The sequence below is a fragment of the Cryptomeria japonica genome, chromosome 2 (genome assembly GCF_030272615.1).
Source record: "Cryptomeria japonica chromosome 2, Sugi_1.0, whole genome shotgun sequence".
NCBI classification, from domain to species: Eukaryota; Viridiplantae; Streptophyta; class Pinopsida; order Cupressales; family Cupressaceae; genus Cryptomeria; species Cryptomeria japonica.
In genome coordinates, this window is record NC_081406.1 from 254,854,267 (window position 1) to 254,875,288 (window position 21,022).

Consider the following 21,022-nt stretch of genomic DNA (forward strand, 5'->3'; position numbering starts at 1 on the left):
TCCTATTGGACTGACATGAAATCAGATTCCTTTAAAAGGACATCATGTCTGGGGTTTTAGGTTGTTGCTGAAAGGGTTTATGTTGTGCTAGGGTTTAAGGTGGTTGTTGAGTTGTTGTAAGAGCAATCTTATTTGAGAAGATCAAGTTGTAACTGAGAGAGATAGAGAAGACTAAAGTAATGTTGGAATGCATTAGCAGTGAGCTATACTGGATCTAACCAAGCAATTTGTGCTATTAGATAGATCAAACACTTGTTGATTACTCACATCTTTGACAAGTCTATAGCCCTTAACCGGGTAGGCCCAAAAGCCTTTTGTAAAATCCTCTAACAAGGTGGTTCACTTCTATGAATCTAAAATCCTCTAGCAAGGTAGTCTTTAATTGGACTTATCTCCTAACAAAGATTGAGTTCCTAACAAGATCTGTTCTGGTGAAGAACATTGTAAGACCTTAACCAGTTTGACCTTAACTAGTCTGGTTTCTATTCTGCAGATAGTGACTTGTGAGTTCCATCTCACCATGGTTTTTCCCATTTGGGTTTCCACGTCAAATATCTTGTGTTATGGTTGTATTGCTTTTGTGGGTGAATGCTTTATTTGCATTTTGGTTTGCATGTGTGATAACCAGTCTGTCTATTAAACTATTTTACTAGTTTATCTTCAAATTGTTTAAGTGTTTAAGTACAGAGATTATTGGCATACTAATTCACCCCCCCTCTTAGTATTCATCAATTGGTATCAGAGCCTACCTTTCTATAAGTTTAACCACTTGGATAGAGATATGGGGGAATACACCTTGAGGGAACTTACTCAACGACTCACTTAGTCTAAGAAAACCTATGATGATCTTATGGTCAAATACAAGGCATCTCAAGAAGAAAGGAGAGAACATGTAGAGAAGCTGATGGAGCTATCTGAAAATAGTTCTGACGATGAAGCAAATATGGAAGCCATGATTGCAGAAGTAAATAGGCTGAATGATTCAAACTCTAATCTGAGAAAGGAGTTGCAAGGAGTGACTATCCGGTTGTCAGGAGCTTGAGAACCAGAGGAAAGCTAAAGATCTAGTAAAGGATAGAGATCATGAGATCTCCAAGTTGAAACAAGAGATTAGTGCACTGACTGGTCACCTACATGAGAGCAGAATGGAAAAAGAAGGAGTACAAGATGAACTGAACATAGCCATCTCTAAAAATGCAAGCCTAATGGAGACAAATACTGCTATTTCCAAAGAACTCTCTGAGTCAAAGGAAATACTTGCTAAGTTCAGCAAAAGTAATGTTAAGCTAGAGAAAAAGCTTGAGTCATCTAGACCGGTAAAGAATACCAATGGACTTGGTTTCTCTGGACATGAGGAAGGAGAATCCTCAGGAACAAATGTTGAAGCATCAAAGAAGCAATTGACACTCAAAGGAAATGGTAAGCAAAAGTTCAAACCTACTTGCTTTAACTATCTTAAAGAAGGACACGCTATCAATGTATGTAGGAGCAAAGCCTACAATAATTTTCCTTACTTTATCAACAATGTACCTAGATCCAATAAGTTCAATGGTCATTGTTATGCATGCAACAAGTTTGGGCATAAAGCATCTGAATGCAGGTTTGTCATGAACAATACTGGAAGATGTCCTCAGAGGACCCAAGGAGCTGGTCCGAAATCTTTTGTGAACCAGAACCCTAATCGGTTTAATGCTTACAATTATTAGTCAGGCAATAATGGCTATCAATTGGCAACCGAATGGAGAGCAAACTATTGGATTTGTCATGGACATGGTCACACTGCTACTACATGTAGAAGGAAGAATGGAAACATGAACAATGGACCTTGGAGAGCACCTGGATTGGTTTGCTATCACTACAACAAATTGGGTCACATTGCAAGATTCTGCAGAAGTAGAAAGAGTATATATGATGATATACCGGTCACTCAGAAAGGAGAAATTGATGTTTAAACAGTTCAAGCGGACATGAACAAAACCTAGAGGAAGAAACCAACAATGTTGGAAGAGGAACCAGTTTCTGCACCTAGTGTGGAAATATTGGAACCGGAAAACTAAGCTCCAAAGAGGCTTAGGGGGAGCAAATGGTGAAATGTTTGTGAACCCCTGGTTACACTGGTAAAAGACCTTAACCAGTATGTGATACCTGTCACTTGGCAGAAGACTGAAAACGGTAAAAGAGGCAAATTAGGGTTTATGCCCTAATAGAGGAGCATTAAAGGTATTAGGTGAGAGACATGTATAAAAGCATATTTCCAATCATTTCTCACTATCTATTTTTGAGCGAAGAAAAGTTTTTCAAAGTGTAGAATGAAGAAAAGGCGATTTGAGCTAAGATTTCAAGAAATTGACAAGTCTTGTAGGAGATTCAAATTCAGTTTGCAAATGGTCCTGGAGAACACAAAGTGGTGATTTGGCAACTGACGGAGTGTGGAGTGAAGCAGAATCAGGAAACCCTGAATTCATGTTTTAAAGGTATTTTTCGTGTTCTTGAAATACTCTACAATGGCTTCTGCATCTCATACTAGTTCGAGTACGTCCATTGAGTCAAAAAGTTTCATTCAAAGGAAGTCAAAATATAATGCCTTATCACAAGTTCCGACTGGAGTCATAGTTGAAGAGGGAATTTCAAACTATATTGATTGCAAAATAGAAGACCTAGGGTCTTTAGCCATTCACACCCAGTTAGGTTTATTTTGCAGCAAAGACAAGAAAATCAAACCAGAGTTTAGTATCTTAGAGAAGAAGAAACTCCACAATGTTGTATACTTTCTGGAAGACTTTACGGAGGATCATATCAGGATCATTTTGAGTAGAGTCCATGGTGACAAGATGTACCTAGAGAGGATGCATTATATCACGCCATAGGTAATTCATGCAGTCACCAGTTTCTGCAACACAGGGGAAGTGCCAGCCCTAAGAACGGTAAGCAAAATGGAAATGGCCAAGCTCACCGGTTCAACAAGTGACTCACGAGGTATGATAGTTAATCCTATCAAGGATGATCTGGTGAAGTACGCCTACATGGTGATAGGCTACAGAACATTCTCAGCCAACAAGATTAATTATGTATCTGTTGCAGTAGTAAATGCCACTTACCGGATGATTAAAGAGGATGCATCATTTGACCTATGCACCGATATGCAGAGGCAACTCTTGTCTAATCTGAAGTTGACTAAACAGGATAATGCACTGAGATTGAAGTTCAGACAACTATTGGTTGGGTTGTTCTTCTATTTCCAAGGCTACTTTCCTGGAGTAGGAGATGTCCAGTGGTCTCCTAACCAACCAGTAACCAAGCAGATCAAGGAAAGCATTCAAGCCATTAGAACTGGTTACCCTGATGTGCTGAACAAATATTTTGATGAGTTCAGACAAAAAATGAGCCAAAGGATGAGGATCTCAGGTGATATTGTTAAGAAATATGAAGATGACATATGTTTCACCATCGAGGTGGACAAATGCTTAATGGAGGCTGTTGAGCCTAGAATGGAAGAAATGGAGCCAATGGCCTATGAGGTGATGTATGATATGCTGGAAGGGTATGCCACAACCCTTATTGCCTTGCCTCTTGATCCTAAGGCTAAGAGGACCAGAACCTATTTGGAGAGGATTGCACCGGTAGAGGAACCCTCTGTTAAGAAAGGAAAAGAACTGACAGTAAAGAAAGCCAAGGCAGTTCCTGCAGCATCGGCACCGGCTACTACTATAACTCCAAGAGTGACCAAGCGGTCACCTGCAAAGAAGAAACCGGAAGTGGCACCGGCAAAATTCTTTGAAAGAAAAAGAAAGACTAAGTCAAATGAACCGGACTCTGAAGGGACTGAGTCTGATGAAATGCCAAAGAAGGCCAGATAGACAAAGAAGATGAAGAAGAATGAATTGCCAGCATCCGCACCGGTAAATATTGATATCTCCTCATACAAACCTTTGACACATTATCAAAGGACAATTAAGAATATTAGGAGAAAATTACTACATGATTTAGTAGATTATTATGATGATTTTAATAGTGAGGAGAAAGATGAAGTACTACAAGAAATCATTATTTATTTATGTAAAAATGACTAGTTGCCATCAGAGATTAAATCTCAGACACCGGATTCTTTATATAAGGCATTAGATAATAAATGGTGCATTGCCATTGAAAAAGAACAAGAGATTAGGGAGAAAGTATTTGCACAATACTTCCCCGACCTCTCAAACTCAAAATTGTTTGATGTTTTGGATCAAAATAAAGGACTCTTCTTCACAAGGAGAAGAAGACTCTAGCTGTTAGAGGGGAGAATTGATGATGTTGAAAAAGACACTCATCAGCATATGTATTATGCTATCAATTCTCACAAAGCATGTATGGCCAACCTCCGAGTGAAAAAAGAACCAGTCATATCCAAACCAGATGAAGTTTTTGATGAAGAAAGAAACCTGGTTGAAAAACCAATCGACACTATTGATGTCGATGCACTGGACATAGAAGATGTCACTCAGGACATACCTTCTGAGGGAACATAACAGGTGCAACAAGCCAAACAGGGTAGTGAGCAAGCCGAGGACAGACATAAAGCAGATAAGGAACAGGAAGAGAAAAAGAAGAGGGATGAAGATGAAGAAAAGAAGAAGGAAGAGGAAAAGAAGAAGAAGGAAGAAGAGGATAAAGAAAAGGAAAAGCAGAAGGAAGAAGAAAAGAAGAAGAAGGAAGAGGAAGAGAAAGAAGAGGAGAAGAGGAAGGAAGCAGAGAGGAAAATGAAAGAAAAAGAAGACAAGGAATGAGAAAAGAAGAAGGAAGCAGAGAAAAAGAAGAAGGAAGAAGCAGACAAGGTAGCAGAAGTGATGAAGAGCACATAGATGGAGACTCTGAAGGCAACCAAGAGTCAAGCCAAACTGGCTGATATCGCCAGTCCTATCAATCTCCAGTCTGCAAGTGAGTTAGAGCTAATGTAGAGCACTAAGGTTGCTCAAGAGGACCTTGAAATCATACGAAGGAAAAAGGAGCAAGACATAATTCAAGTGGCTGTAGATACCCTTACCGGTTTGATCCCCGGTACCAATCTTCCTAACATAGAATCATCACTAGCATAGCTTAAACTACTATGTACTGTAGTGGATGATCAGGTGTAGAGCCTGGAAGAAGCAGTTGAGGCAAATGTCAAGAAAGAGAATCAAAAGGATCTTAACATTGCTCTGGTGAAAAAGTTGAATGAACTCTGGTCTGAACTTCTGAAAGACGAAAAGGATATAAGGGACGCTTTGGATGAGGGAAATCTACTGCTAAGCAAAATCTGTCAACCCCATCTATTCTATGATGTTGTGCTAGCTCAGAAGCAAAAGCTTCAAATGGACTTACAGTCCTACTTGAGCATATTTAAGCCACCTTATGATTCCTTTGCAACTTATGGGCAAACCGTTCACCGGTTTCAGATCCAGTCAGCCAAAATGGAGCAAGAGATCAGTACACGGTCTAGAGGTTTGCAGGAGCTACAACTAGTTTTACTTCCACGTCTGCAAATTCTTCAGAAGTGTTATCTGAACCTAGATGCCTTGACAGTTACGTAGGAGCTGAGCATAGTTGATTCCATGGAGGAACAGGTATCCCAGATGCAAACAGAAAAAGAAGTGCCAACCTCCCTACTTGAGTCCTAGTCTCTATCCATGAAACAATTTTTGCAGGACTATAAATCGGTTTTTGACAAGTATTATTCATTTTTGTCATAAACTTTTATTATTTGACTATCAAATGGCAACAGGGTTGTTCAGCGGTACTTTGTCATTGTTGGCAAAGGGGCAGAAGTGCTCTATCTATTTTGGAGAAGAATAGGGAGAAGTATCTGGTTTTAAATTTTTGATATATGCTATATGCTCTGATATCTCAATGTTTATGCTCTGTATGCAAAATTTCTATACATTGTATTGACTAAGGGATAGTGTATATGCTTAGGGGGAGCAATTTTGTTAATGGCATGTTTTTGATCGTTAAACACTTAGATGTCAAAATTTTATTTTCCTAAGTGTTGCCATCAATGCCAAAGGGGGAGATTGTTGGCATTTTTTATGTTTATGTTGTGATTGTCATTGATGGACACACACTTGTATTGAGATCCCCTTTATATGTATGAGCTAGAGCTCAATCAGTATTTGTTCCAACCGGTATGTTGTATTCTAGTCTTTAGACTATTGGTGATTTTGCAGAATGTGTTTCCCGGTCTGAAGCGGCATGTCGACCACAAGCAGTTCGTAGATCTCAAGCGGTATGAGGGAGCAAAGTGGCATAACACATTCTTACCAGTCTTCTTTTTTGTCAAACCGGCAACCGGTATTTTGTATGAACCGGTAATACTCTGTGATGAGTTACCAATCCACCGATTGTTTGACGGTGCCGACACACTGACGGTGCTTTTTGTGTCGTGTTACTGAGTATGTCTAGATTCATTGAACCTAGGATATCGTAATGTAATCCTATTGGACCAACATGAAATCAGATTCCTTTAAAAGGACATCATGTCTGGGGTTTTAGGTTGTTGTTGAAAGGGTTTATGTTGTGCTAGGGTTTAAGGTGGTCACTGAGTTGTTGTAAGAGCGATCTTATTTGAGAAGATCAAGTTGTAACTGAGAGATATAGAGAAGACTGAAGTAATGTTGGAATGCATTAGCAGTGAGCTATGCTGGATCTAACCAAGCAGTTTGTGCTATTAGATAGATCAAACACTTGTTGATTACTCACATCTTTGACAAGTCTATAGCCCTTAACCGAGTAGGCCCAAAAGCCTTTTGTAAAATCCTCTAACAAGGTGGTTCACTTCTAAGAATCTAAAATCCTCTAGCAAGGTAGTCTTTAATCGGACTTATCTCCTAACAGAGATTGAGATTCCTAACAGGATCTGTTCTGGTGAAGAACATTGTAAGACCTTAACCAGTCTAATCTTAACCAGTTTGGTTTCTATTCTACAAATAGTGACTTGTGAGTTCCATCTCACCGTGGTTTTTCCCATTTGGGTTTCCACGTCAAATATCTTGTGTTATGGTTGTATTGCTTTTGTGGATGAATGCTTTATTTGCATTTTGGTTTGCATGTGTGATTACCGGTCTATCTGTTAAACTATTTTATGGGTTTATCTTCAGACTATTTAAGTTTTTAAGTACAGAGATTTTTGGCATACTAATTCACCCCCCCTCTTAGTATTCATCACTAGAAGATTCAAATAAATCAGAGAAAGAATATTTCCCTACTAGCGCTCTACCAATGAAAGTATAAGTTCTACATTTAATGTCATTGTTCATGTCATTGATCTCAAAAATATATGCAATCATCTACTTAGTTTACATCCATATTCATATGAAAATATTAAAGGGTATGAGTATTAATTCATTCCATTGCTAAAGAGATAACATGAAAGGAGTAATAACATCCATTTTCCATCATACCCACATATCTACTATTTAGCATTTAATTATCACATAAAGAATCATATTGCTGATTTAACTATTTGACAAGATACATTTCAATCTCATTTAACTAACCTATTGCATAAGCTAATCTTGAAAATTCATTCATGTTCTATAAGTTCAAATTAAATAAATATGCATGGTTAACAATTAATAAGACACTACTAGCAAGGGTATATCATTTTCTTCTTTATTTTTGCTTACATTAGATTAACTCATACCATTACCTCTATTTGAATGTACCATCTAAAGTAGCTCATGAATACTTAAAGGTTGTTTTACATAGTATTACAATAGTGAGTATTACTCACTTCTTATAATTAATACATGTTTTAAGTTATTAGATGACTTGAGTTTATCTACCATGCGGTGTAGAATACATGAATCTGCTCCAAAGGTTCAAGGCAACATCAAAAAGGCTCCAAATCCACATATGAAGACAACACCAAATAAGAGGAAAAAACCCCAATGGAAAAAATCTCCAACCACCCGACCAATGTGGAACCTACAAGGAACCACCCCTTGAGCTAGGAGATGTCACTAGCTCCCAACTTGCATGATAAACCAAGGTTGGCAGTTTACTAAAGGGATTTGACACTAAGCTACCTCCATGTACATAACCATTCATCAAGAAAACAAGAGAGAACAAGAGAGAACAAGAGATTTCCAGAGGCCGATAAAACACCATACAAAATACAAAAGTAAACGAGGACTAACATGTACGAGAGAGTGTCATCACACATCAACCATGAGCAAGGCACTAGCCTATGGCATGCAGAGTCATCTCAACCTTGAGAGAGAGACCAAGGGATGTTAGCTTACCATCTCCATGGTCTTCCCATGCTTAGCCTTAAACATCCTCCTTAGGTCTGAGTCATGAGGCACTGATGAGTTATTATCTTTATAAATTATCTAACTACCCATACCCATTCATTAATTAGTCCTCACTTGTTTGTAATATGGTAAAATCCCTTATGCCAAAAAGTTCTAGACTTCATACATCCTTACAAGGAACCTCGTGAAAGTCTATCTCTCATGACCCCTGGGTGTCATAGAGAAGCCCTCTCCCTCTCCATGGATCCAAAAATAATAAAACAAGAGGTTCTTACACAAGTAAAAATCTGACACAATCAACAACCATGTCATACCATGACACACACACATACCCCAAGGACTAAACAACAAGACATGTGAAAATGCAAGCCTCTTAACAAAGGAAATACGACTAACTCATGATACTACAGCTCTTAAACATTTCAACATCGTGAGATCTTCACACTCATTACTAAAAAATCATCAGTAAGGTTATCTTCTCCTCATGGCAACATCATCACAAGGGCATGTCAAACGGGCAAGTAAATCTCATGAAATTCAAATAAAAGAAAAAACTCACATTAACCACTGGTTTAAAAGAAAATGACACAATTGGCCTCCAGTTACAAATATAAATTGAAAAGACGTGTAAGTTGGATAGGGTTGACTTAATGGGCAACCATAAATTCAATGGTACGAGGGTGGACTATATATCTAGCTAAGAATACCTTTTAAAACCAATTACACAATAACAATGATATTATTTAAACCATCGACTTAACATCGTGTTTCAATAGCACTATTGTTAGTGTCAATCAATTATCGTCTCTCTTTTTTTTGCAATATACTATTATTTAATATTCAAATGTTTTTATCTAATTGAGCCATTAACTTGATATTTATCAATTATATATATATATATATTCCATTTCAAATAAAATAGAACTTTTAAATTAACATAAAATAAAATAAAATATATTTTAAAACTAATAAATTATAATTTTAAATGAAACAAAATAAATTTAATTTTTATATAAATTAAACTATATATATATATATATATATATATATATATATATATATATATATATATATATATATATATATATAACCCCACGTAGGGGAAGGGAGGTGCTCACAACACCTTCCCACGATATGGTGGGTGTTGTTGTGAGCACCCACCCATATCGTGGTGTTGTACCAGCACTACCATGCTATGGTGGGGTTCTCATAGAAGAACCACTCCATATCGTGGGGTGTTGGGGAGCACCCAATTCCCTCAATAATGGGGATTAAAAAAAATCCTTTTTTTTTAATTAGATTTTTTTTTTAATCCAATTTTTTTTTTAAATTTTTTTTGTATGAATCTATCGTTTTTGTTAAGCCAAAATCTAATTTGGTAGTCACTGTGCATAATGATAGTAGACTTCTAGAGGGAAAATGGGGTTTCAACAACAACCAAGAATGAAGAAATAGAATCCCATTTCCAAAATTTCTTAGATGGGAGGAGCAGCAGAGGTTTTGTTCCATTCTACTTTTGATATCAAAGTTTTTTGTTAAATTCTTTTCATTCCAGCCAACAAATCCATTTCCCAAGCTGATAATTTTAAAAAGAAGTTTTACCCAGCAAAATTCAAACAACAACTACAATTTCTTACAAATAAACCCTATGGAAACAAAAATTAGATTTTAAAACCATAGAATGCAAACAACTTGGGCATCCAAAATGCAGAAATGGAGATTTCACTCTCTAAACTTCATTTCCAACTCATAAGAGAAAAGAGAGAAACAAGAAGGTGTAAATCCCTACCTCTTATGGTGAGGAGAGAAGTGGGGTAGCAAGAATCCACCAACAACCAAATTTCAACAACTCTCCAATCTCCTCCAATTCTCCTACAATCCCTCTCCCCAAAAAAACAAGAATCTCCCCAAAAACATGTGAAAAGAAAGAGAATCTCCCCAAATTGAAAACCCTAGCTTCTTTTTTTTTTTGACAAGAGAAAAATGGAGTAAAAATAAATAAAATATTGAAAATTGCCCTCTCTCATTTTTATGGGATTCTTTTTACAAAAAAAAAAACTATTCTCTTATTGAGTTTTTAAAAAACTTCAAAATAAAGACTGGATATTCAAATGTAGTAAAAAGTAATAAGAAAAATATTATAACTATCACTCATAACCATTCGGATTACGTTTATATTTATATTTTAATATATGTATATATGCTGATTTAAAAATCAACAAACTAATTTCATTAAATAATTGACTTCTCAATTTCTAACTAAATAAAATCAAATCTGGTATTAAATAAATAATGTAATTAAGTAATCAAGGCAAGTGAATAATTAAAATTTAAAATATCTAAATGACAATAAAGTCAATAACATAAAAAAACGTTAAATTTTAATAATTTTAACATAACAAAATTAGTAATGAGGTTGTAACAAGTATCAAACAACCACTCAACACAGTCAATCAAACGCCAGAATATAAACACACTAAATAATAAATCAATCACTACTCAAGATACTCAAATAAAATAATTGAATGATCAACCAACCAAGCCACTTACTCACAAGTTATGACAATGATGACGAAATGGAAAACTTGTCAAGATTGATAACAAGGACTTGACACCAAACCTAGATCTAGAGTGCGAGAAGGTGAGCAACAACATCTCTGAACCACATATTTCCATTGGGAGGAGGCACGCTCACACCTGTCAAGCTAGGGGAGCTCACACCCAGTTGCCAGGGAGGATTGAATGCCTTAGAACCTGCAACCCTGCAACCACCAAAATGATATATATATATATATATATATATATATATATATATATATATATATATATATATATATATATATATATATATATATATATATATATATATATATATATATATATATATATATATATAATAGACAAGTGGAGGAATATCACAACGAGACATCCCGCTCGCAATGAGTAATGTGACGTTGATTCCCCCACGTATACAGTCAAATGATAGTCATACAATGAGCAATTACATCTTACATAAATCAAAACCAGGGTTAGTATGTCCATCTCATCATAAGAAATAGTCAATGAAATCTATCTATCTATCTAAGCATCGACATGACATAAATACATGTAACAATGAAACATCATCATAATATCTAATCACATAAAATTACAACGATGCATGAGCATGAATCCATAATATCCAAAATCACGAAGCATACAATATCTATCGATGATCATCAATGAAGCACATATAAAAGCCAAAATACATCTGTACATCACGAGAATCCAAACAAGTCTACTAAATCCATCGCACAAAATAAATGTCTTATTGAGTCTATCAAAATGGAATAAGAGTCTGCTCAATTGTGGGCATTACAGGTCTACTGGTGAAGTTGAATGGCTCCAAATGAGCCCACCAGGGATCAAGTCTTGCTGAGTGCAACGCTCTGACATCATAAGGGATGAGGTTGGGGCCCTTGCTGGGCTTGTAGCTCGTGGGCTTCATGCCCTTGTTGGGTTGTCATGCTCGCAGGTCTAGACCTACATCAAAAATAAATAAATAAATATTAAATTTGTATCCTTCCACCCAAATCTAAATTTAAAACATATAAGTGAGTGGGGAGAAGTAAAATAAAGATTTTACTATCCACGAGTCAAATTCTAGATGCAAGTACTTTTCCTGAGAACAAGAAAACTGCGGATGAAATTACCAAACAGAGCAAATAGAGAGGAGGTTTCCTTGGTTTCAATAATTGATGTAACTTTTTTCAAGGTGAAAATAAATGAAATTTCCCTTTTTGTGGGGGTGATTGTAATTTCCATTTTCTGTAATTTTTTATCCAATTTTGTAGGTCATTGTGAGGGATGATGCATAAATTTATGGATCAAACAAGAAAAATAGTGTTTTATAATAGAGAACTCGTAAAATATATCTTTGAAAGTTGGATTGAAAGTTGTTGGTTATTTTTGTATTGAAAGTTGAAAGGTGTACCAGAATGTAATCGTTTGTTGTATGATTTTTTTAGGCATTACTGATTCAGATTATTCCAGTTTAAAAGTTTAAAAATATTTTGAACTATTTTTCTAATTATTAAAGTTTGAAAATATTTTGAGTTATTTTTATAATATGTATATATTTGTTGATAATAATCTATTTTTTACAAAATGTAATAGTACATGTAATAGTTTGGAATAGTGTTGTATGATTTTTGTATGAGGCATTATTATTTGTTAGATTATTTCAACTTTTTTTTTAATTATTTATTAAAGTTTAGAAATATCTTGTTATTTTTATAATATTTATATATGTTATAAATATTTTAGAAATATTTTTTTATTATATTGATCTGATTAATCTGTGTAAAAATTTGTAATTTAAATACAGAATATAAAATAGTTATAATCAATGTTATGAAGATGTAATTCTTGCTAATTTATTCTTTTATTTTTAAAATTTTTAATCTTAAGTCATACATGTGTGTGTGGGGGTGGGGGGGGGTAAAATTATTTTTAATTTGTTAGTGTATATCTTGTAATAAGTTATCAAAATTTTAAACATAACAATAATACAATATTTATATTATAAATTATATATATTTATGCCACATAATTTTAAATTTCTAAATAATCAAGGAAATACAATAAAATAATAATAATTATAATACAAAAACACTAGTGTGTTATTAGAGAATGTATATATTGGAAATGAGGTATGTTTAACCTTTTAATAAATAAAATAATAATACTAATATATGTAGCACTTAGTTTTTGAATAAGGGAAAACAAAATTTGATAGGCCCCTGAAACCCCTTACAAACAAAAGATCAAAAGATATACATTAAAGCGCACATAATGCAAAAGACAACACAAAAGAAAAGGACAACTGATGAGCAAAAAAGCCAGCAAACTAGAGACAACAAACATCAAATAGGACCGACAGAGAAAGAGCCCAGGTTAGGTAAATTTCTGAAGCATCTCAGCAACTTCTAGCTCCAGTTGGTCCATATTATCAGTTGCTCACTTGATATCATCAATTTCTTTTCTTTGGCATTGTATATTTCTAGTGCTCGCTCGAGTTGTTCTACCAAGCCCTATCTCCTTATCATCAGGGGTGTCTTCCTTCACATCAATGATGCCTGCAAAGGCCTTATCCCCATGGTCATTCTCAAGCTCACTGATAATAGTCTTCATACTAGAAAAGGAGACCTTAAGGATATTATGACTTTGCTCACCAATCTTCTTGAGCATATTCTCAACTCCTTCGAGTCTCTTTTTAGTTGCCCCTACTTTGTTCTCCAAGATTTGGAAGCTATTTTGATGAGCATTAATGATCTCCTCAACATTAGTGATAGCTTTAGTAAGCTCACTGAGACATTCAGGGAGAGAGTTAAATTTACCTGTGCCAATAGCTTCTAAAGTCTCAATTTTTTTGGCTTCCTGGGCTTGCTTTTGGTTTTTTATGTCAATAATTTCCTTTTGCAGCCAGAGGAACACCTTGTTGTAGCTATCCGTGCCATTTTTGATGCAAAGGTCGATATCTAGATGATGGCCTTCCTGGGCCTTGTCTCTAGCAGGCTTTAAATTCCCCTCAAGACCCACCTCCCTGACATCAGAGCTTTGAGCTTCTTTAATGGCCGTGTCCTCCCCAACCAGACCCTTATCCTTACAACCAGTCGTGAGAGGAGACCTATTCTTGGTTCTCACATTCTCATTATTAGGTGCATTTTCCTTTTCTGCTTCTAACTCGAGATGATATGGGCCTCCTTGCTATCAGTATCCATGTCCTCATTAGTTTCATTTTCCTCCTCATACCAGCTATCATCATGCACCCCCCCCCTCCCTCTGCTTCCTTTTGATCAACCCTTTGTTCTGTAGCTCATGCCCTATTTTTATTTTTCTCTTGCTCAACCCAAATAATCGGGGGTCATCCTCTACCTCAACTTCCATGTCATAGCCATCACCATTCTCATCATCAAAGTTGTCCAAATCGTCTTCCGACTCAGAAACCTCAGCAATGTTCAGATGGACAGTAGTATTCTTGATGTGATTATAATTATAAGAAATGTAATTAATGTTGAGATGATTCAAAGAATTCAAATGGACAATATTAATGTGAACATGAACATGAACATAAATACTAATAATCTCAACATCTAATTTGGCTAACTAAAAATATGTAATTGTTATTTTTATGTCATTGTTAGATTGATCAATTATCTCAACATCTAATTTGGCTAACTAAAAATATTTAATTGTTATTTGTATGTCATTGTTAGATTGATCAATTATCTCAACATCTAATTTGGCTAACAAAAAATATTTAATTGTTATTTGTATGTCATTGTTAGATTGATCATGATAATTTTCCTTTAAGAAGTTAACATAATGTATATTTATTTTTAGTGGTAATAGATATGCAAAAATTATGTGTGCACAAAATATTTCTCTTATTAATTGAAATGAATTTACTTTACTTTCAATGAAAATTTAGGCTTTTGGTATTCCATAATAGTATTTAGAATGTAAAATATCATTGATAATATAACACATGGTAGACAAATAATAAAATTAAGAACTAGGAGTTGTTGATGGGAGTGAAATATAATATTAGATTTTTTTTTGTAAAACATGATCACAAATAATTAGATTAGGTGATCTCATAAGACAAGAACAAAAGTACTCCAAAAATTAGTGTGAAAAGTGAAACTGTAGTACCCCTACTTGTTTGAACTTATTAGACTCATATTTTATTATTGTTTACTTTCAGTGGATACATTACCATGATGTGTTATTCAGATTTATATGACATTATTTCATGCTTTATTTGGATATGAGAATGCATAATTTATTTGCAGTACTTCAGTACTTGTGATTTATGGTATTTTATGGATTATTGCTATGTACTGACACTTTACTTTATTTATGCAACGTGTAATTATATGTTGCATGTTTGCGAGTGCATTGGATGCAAGGGGACAATTTTCCTTCACTCACTCCGGTGAGATAGAGAATATCGTGATTCTCCTTCATCGGTGTGCATGCCGTGTTTTCTATATTGTATATATATGCATGTGTGGTTTGGTGATGCAGGATATTATAGGTACAAGTACCGGGTAGGTATGGGATATCGTCTCCACCTAGCTTCATAGGTCTGAGCGTGCCTTATATTTTCCGATGGAAATGGAGGAGATAGTAGTTGACCCTAGTTTACTTAGTTACACTCTTGTGAGTGTTGTCAGTTGGTCATCCTGTCAATTTGTTTGGCCTTCGTATTTTATCGTTTGATCTTTTTATGAGTATTTGCTTGAGGTTTGCCCAGTTTGTGTGTTTAGTGGTTTTAAATTAATTAATTAAATTTATGGAGTTATCTCATAGTTGGTATTTTTGAGTTATGTATTTTATGCATTGAGATTATAAATTTAGTTAATTAAAAGAAGTTATTAAATTAAGCTGCAAGCTGCATGATATTAGAAATATATTTTATTTAAATTTTAGTGAAAAATAAATTAGATTAATTTCATTTATTGTTTCCAAGAATTTTAAATAAAAATAAAAAATAAAAAAATAAAAGAATTAATTAGAATTAAAGTATTGCTTTAATTTCTTTATTTATAAAATTAATTAATTTGCATGAGAAAAGAAAAGAAAGAAAAATGATTTTTAATTATTGCATGTTAACTTATCCCTTTGTTAGAAAATTAGAAAATAAAATAAAATTGTTTTTATTACTAAATTTAGGTTTTTGGGAAAAATATATTCAACCTAGAATTTTAGTTTAAAAAGGGGAATAAGTCTTTATTTTAGGGGGACACAAGAAACAAGTCAGGGATTTAGGTGAAGAGAAATTTATTTGGAAGCTTGTTGAAGGATTGGTTCTCTTCTACAAATTTCTTGTAGGAAAGCTATACCAGGTTGGGTGGCTTCGTTTGATTGTTTGTTTTAAAGAAAATGTTTTCTTTCTTTCTTCTTTCTGAATGATGTGTGTGTTAAGATGTTTGCCAAATCTAAAATCCTGCCTAATTATTTCTTGTTCTTGGCTAAAGTCCATTCCTGAAGTTAATTTTTGGTTTATGGAAAGAAGTTATTTCCTGGGTGTTTTAAGATTAAAATTTTGAGAAAATTGAGAAAAGTTATTATGGCAAATTTTGCCAAGATTTTTATTGTGCATGGAAATTGCAAGATTTGGGAGGAATGGGATTTACTAGAGAAATCATTCCCTCTTGTTTGATTTTTGTTTCGATATTTGCCTATGGCAGTCTTTTTTAATATTTGTGTATCTTTGTGATATTATTAGTTATTACAGAAATAAATTTAATTATTAATTAAATCTATTATATTATTAAAAGTTAAGGGAAATTATTTTATTATATTATTTTGGAAAAATTATGTATTAATTATTTTCCCTTTAAATCAATTTGATTGGAAATAAATTTTGGGTGAAAATAGAATTTACTTGTTTTAGATTATTGTATTTAAAAAAAGAAAATTAATATAAAAAAATATATATTTAAAAAAAAAAAAAAAAAACCTCGGTAGCCACTACCGAGGGTAGTATGACTACCGTACGGTAGCAGTACTACCAACGGTAGTATGCTACCGGTAGTAGCATCTACTATCGTAAGGGACCAGTGCTACTGGCAGACGGTAGCACATGCTACCGTGCAAGGTAGCAGGGAATTTATTGTTTTTGCTTTTCCCTGTGCATACTTTGTAACATGGGCACTTTTGAGTTTCATGCTAGGGATGTGTAATTTGGTTATTTGTTTATATATATATATATATATATATAAGTTGTTTTTTTATTATGGGTATTATATTATTTTAGTATTATTTTAATACTGTGAAAATTAATTCATGAGTTGACATATATATTTTGTAATATAATTATAAGTATATTATATATGTACGATGTATATATAGGTATTCATATAACTATATTATATATATAATTAATTTAGAGTTTGGGTGTTTTTAGAAAAGCTTGTAATTTTTAGATTTTATATTTATGCTTGGAAACACATTAGGAGATTAATTTTGATGTGATTGTTTAAACCTTATTGGACAAATGAAAAAATTGAATTATTTGTATTAATATAGTTGTATTTTCTTATTGTCTGGAAAATCTTTAATTGCAAGTTATTTATGCTTTTGGTTGTTTTAAGAAAAGATTGCCTGTATTAGGATCTTGTGTAAATGGCATTTGTAGTCAAGCTTAATTTTGTTGCAATTCTGGTTGAGTTTTCATTATGTCATATGTTATTATATCTCCTTGGTCAGGTGTTGTTGTATAACCTCGTTGATGTGATCCATTGTGTGTTTTGTCCAAATGGTCAATCTTGGGTTAGTGATTGTGTATCCTTCACCTGTGGTTTGTCAGGATTAGATATGGTTGTCTGTTTCTCCATAGAGTTCTCATAGAGAGATCTTTCCTGTTAGTGTCCTATGAGAGAGAGTGGCTTTTGAGTGGGGGTCATGCCCGAAGTGGATAGTAGGATAACCCCTCGAAAGTTAGTTAAGAAGTGATAACCTAATAATTGATTAGGGGGTGGGTAGATTTAATATTAATTAAGATAATGTACCTCATGCATAGGTAAGTGCTAGTACGGGGGTTGAAGAGGGGAAAACAGATTTGAAGGTCAAATGATCAAAACATAATGAAATACACATGCAGAATGCTAAAATATCATTAAAAGACCATTTCACCTTGCTATTTTACCTTCTCCTTCGGATTGAGCTTGATGAAGTGAAGGTGCCCCTTGATAATGCTCCACTTGATGTGCTCCTTTGATTGCTGGATGTGGATGGCTCTCCAATGTTGTGCACAAATGGAATGGATTTGAAAAATGATAAGGATGAGATGATCAAGTTGCCAAGATGATTTTCTGGGCTCAAAAGGGCAGCATAAACTTACTAGATTTCAAGATGTTTTGAATGAAGGGATGGAGCCCTATTTTATAGGAGGAGGAGAGGAAAACGGATGGCTAGGATGAATTCGAGATGAAGGGCTAAGATTTACTTGTGAGCTCACACAAGGTCCAAGAGAAGGTGTGGAGACCAAGAAATATGCCTTAAAGGCATTTCGTATCTCCACACTCCACAAGATGCATTGGAGGAATTAAAAATTCTCCAAAAAGGATATCATGGGGATTGGAGGAATAAAAAGGAATTAAAAATTCCTTGGGAGAGGGGATTCCTAGAGGAATGTGTGATTTCAAAAATCTTACATTCACCTAGGAAAAGAGCATTTAAAGCTAGTGGCTGGATGAAAAGGACAAAGAGTTTGACTTTGTGGCTAATCATGATGATTAACCATTAATGACTCATTAAGAGGAGGATTAGAGGAAATGTTAGGTGGGATTAATATTTGTAGGAGAATTTGACTAGGAGAGAGAATGAGTGGAGGGAATAAAAAATTAGAAGAATAATGTTAAGTGAGTTTAGGGAGTTTTGAGAAGAATGAATTAAGAAGATGATTTGTAGGAATCATGTAGGTTAACTAATTAATTGAAATTAATTAGCTAAGAGGAAGATTTGTGAAGATTTTTTTTTTTAAGAAGAATAAAGAAAGGGATTGATTTATTAAATAAATCAATCATATGCTATAGTGACAATATTAATTATATTTAATTAATATTGAGAGGAATTTGAATTAACATAATTAATTAATTAATTATGCAAGGAATTAAAAATAATAAAAATAATTATTTTTAAGTGTCTATAGGGGTCATAATGTTGCGAGAAGGCCTGGAATGGCAAACTTACCACCTTGTCTTCATGAAAGGATTGGTAGGGTCCGCATGAGACTTAGATGGAGCTAGATGTTCAGGAGAGGTTACGAGGATAACCCAGGATGGGGGTCGGGACCTATAGAGGCCTACCAGGGTAACCGTCGTAAGCCATACGATGACACTCTCTCCTTAGAGTCACTAGTGTTTGTGAGTTGAGTCACATGGATGTTTGCGAAGTCATGTAGTTCTTTTGTACTTGTCTTATTTTGCTTGCTTGATGGTTTTCTACTATCTCCTAGCACGATAGGGTGGTTCCATTTTGGGATCACATGGTCAGGTGGTAGTGCCACTTCCCATCAGATGTTCTAGATTGTATCTTCAAGCAAGGATAGGCTTCACTGGTGTTTCTTGGTTCGTGGTTCATGTACGAGCTCTTGTTCGTGATCATTGTTCAGTTGAGACCTTGTGGTCATTGTATAAAACTTTTATGTAACCTTGATATTGTAACTTTGTAATCCATGGTATTATTGGAAGTCATGTATTTATGGATATTGTAATATTATGTCAGTGGAGTGTATGTTAATTCAGTTGCTTTGATCTTATGTAAAAATGGTTTATGGATAAATAAATGCTTTGGAATACTTTGGTTCTTTCATTTTGGAATTTAGATGTATGTGTAGTTTTAAAATTAAGCATTTAGTTTATCTAATTAAATGGGCAATTGGATTAACCATGGTGTTAATATAGTCTATGAATTAATCTTTGTTGGTGACCCTTAGGAAATCATGTGTTAGACTTTCGTTGTATTATTAAACGTGCAATGGTTATAATTAATGCACTTAATATTTCACCCTTTAGTTTCTCAGTTGTGTTGTTTTCATTTAGGGTTCTTGGCGGGGCATTACAGAAACACACACTTTTCATTTCTTATATATATGTATGTATGTATGTATGTATGTATGAATGAATGTATGTATGTAATTAATTTTATTTTTTAACATATCTTTTTATTAATATTAGTTTTTAATTTTTATTACATTTTAATAAAATTTGATTAAACATTTACTTTTGGAGAAATCATACAATGGAGTGTAAATTTAAAATATTACAATTTGACTTTTTATAAAGCTTTCTCAATAAATTCTAAAACTACCATAACCTAATAAATCCCAACTAAATTTGAACATATGTTATTAAGAATATTTTATTTATAAAATGCAAACTTTAAATTATTTATCATTTTTACATGAATATTCTAACAATTTTATATATATTACCCAAAACTAGTATATATTCAATTCTTATGTTTACATTTTAATAAAGTCACTTTAGTGACTTAGAATTAAATTAAATTAATATTTAGGTGTTATTTAGTAGTTAGTTGGGAGTTATTTGGATATGGTGTTTTTACAAATTATTAAGAATATTTTTTTGGATTAAATATAAAGTATCAAAATTACATCTTCATCGCATTAGTTCATGAGTCTGATTAGCAGGGGACGAATCAAAACTTACAAAAATACATCATACCCACTTACTTACAAAACATAGGAGTAACATACAACAAAAATAATAAAGAACTACAGCCCATAGTCAATCAAATGATGTGTTTGTATCAGGTAAATTGTTGTTCCCAGCTAGGGGAACCCATGTAGTCCATCCATGCTCCCCTTCCATCCAAACTTCAATCAGACCATTAAAAATATGTTCTACATGAGGGTGTGCATTTTGGGTACGAATTCATTCTTCTTCTCCACGAACAACATCCATCCTCGATTGTCTTTGTTCTAGTTGGTGCATGAACCTCAACATGGTCTGCTCAAACACTATATTGTTGCTACCAACCCAGTCCCATGTACAACCATCAGATAATTCCTTCAAATAAACAATTATAGACCCACCCTTGATCCATTGATCAAATTCCGAGGACCACGGTAACGTGCAGGGAAATTAAGTGAAAAATGAGTCTCCTCAGAGACTCAATAAAGGTTCCTAGATTTACCAATAAAGAAATCATCATTGTAAAATTTCCATATCAGC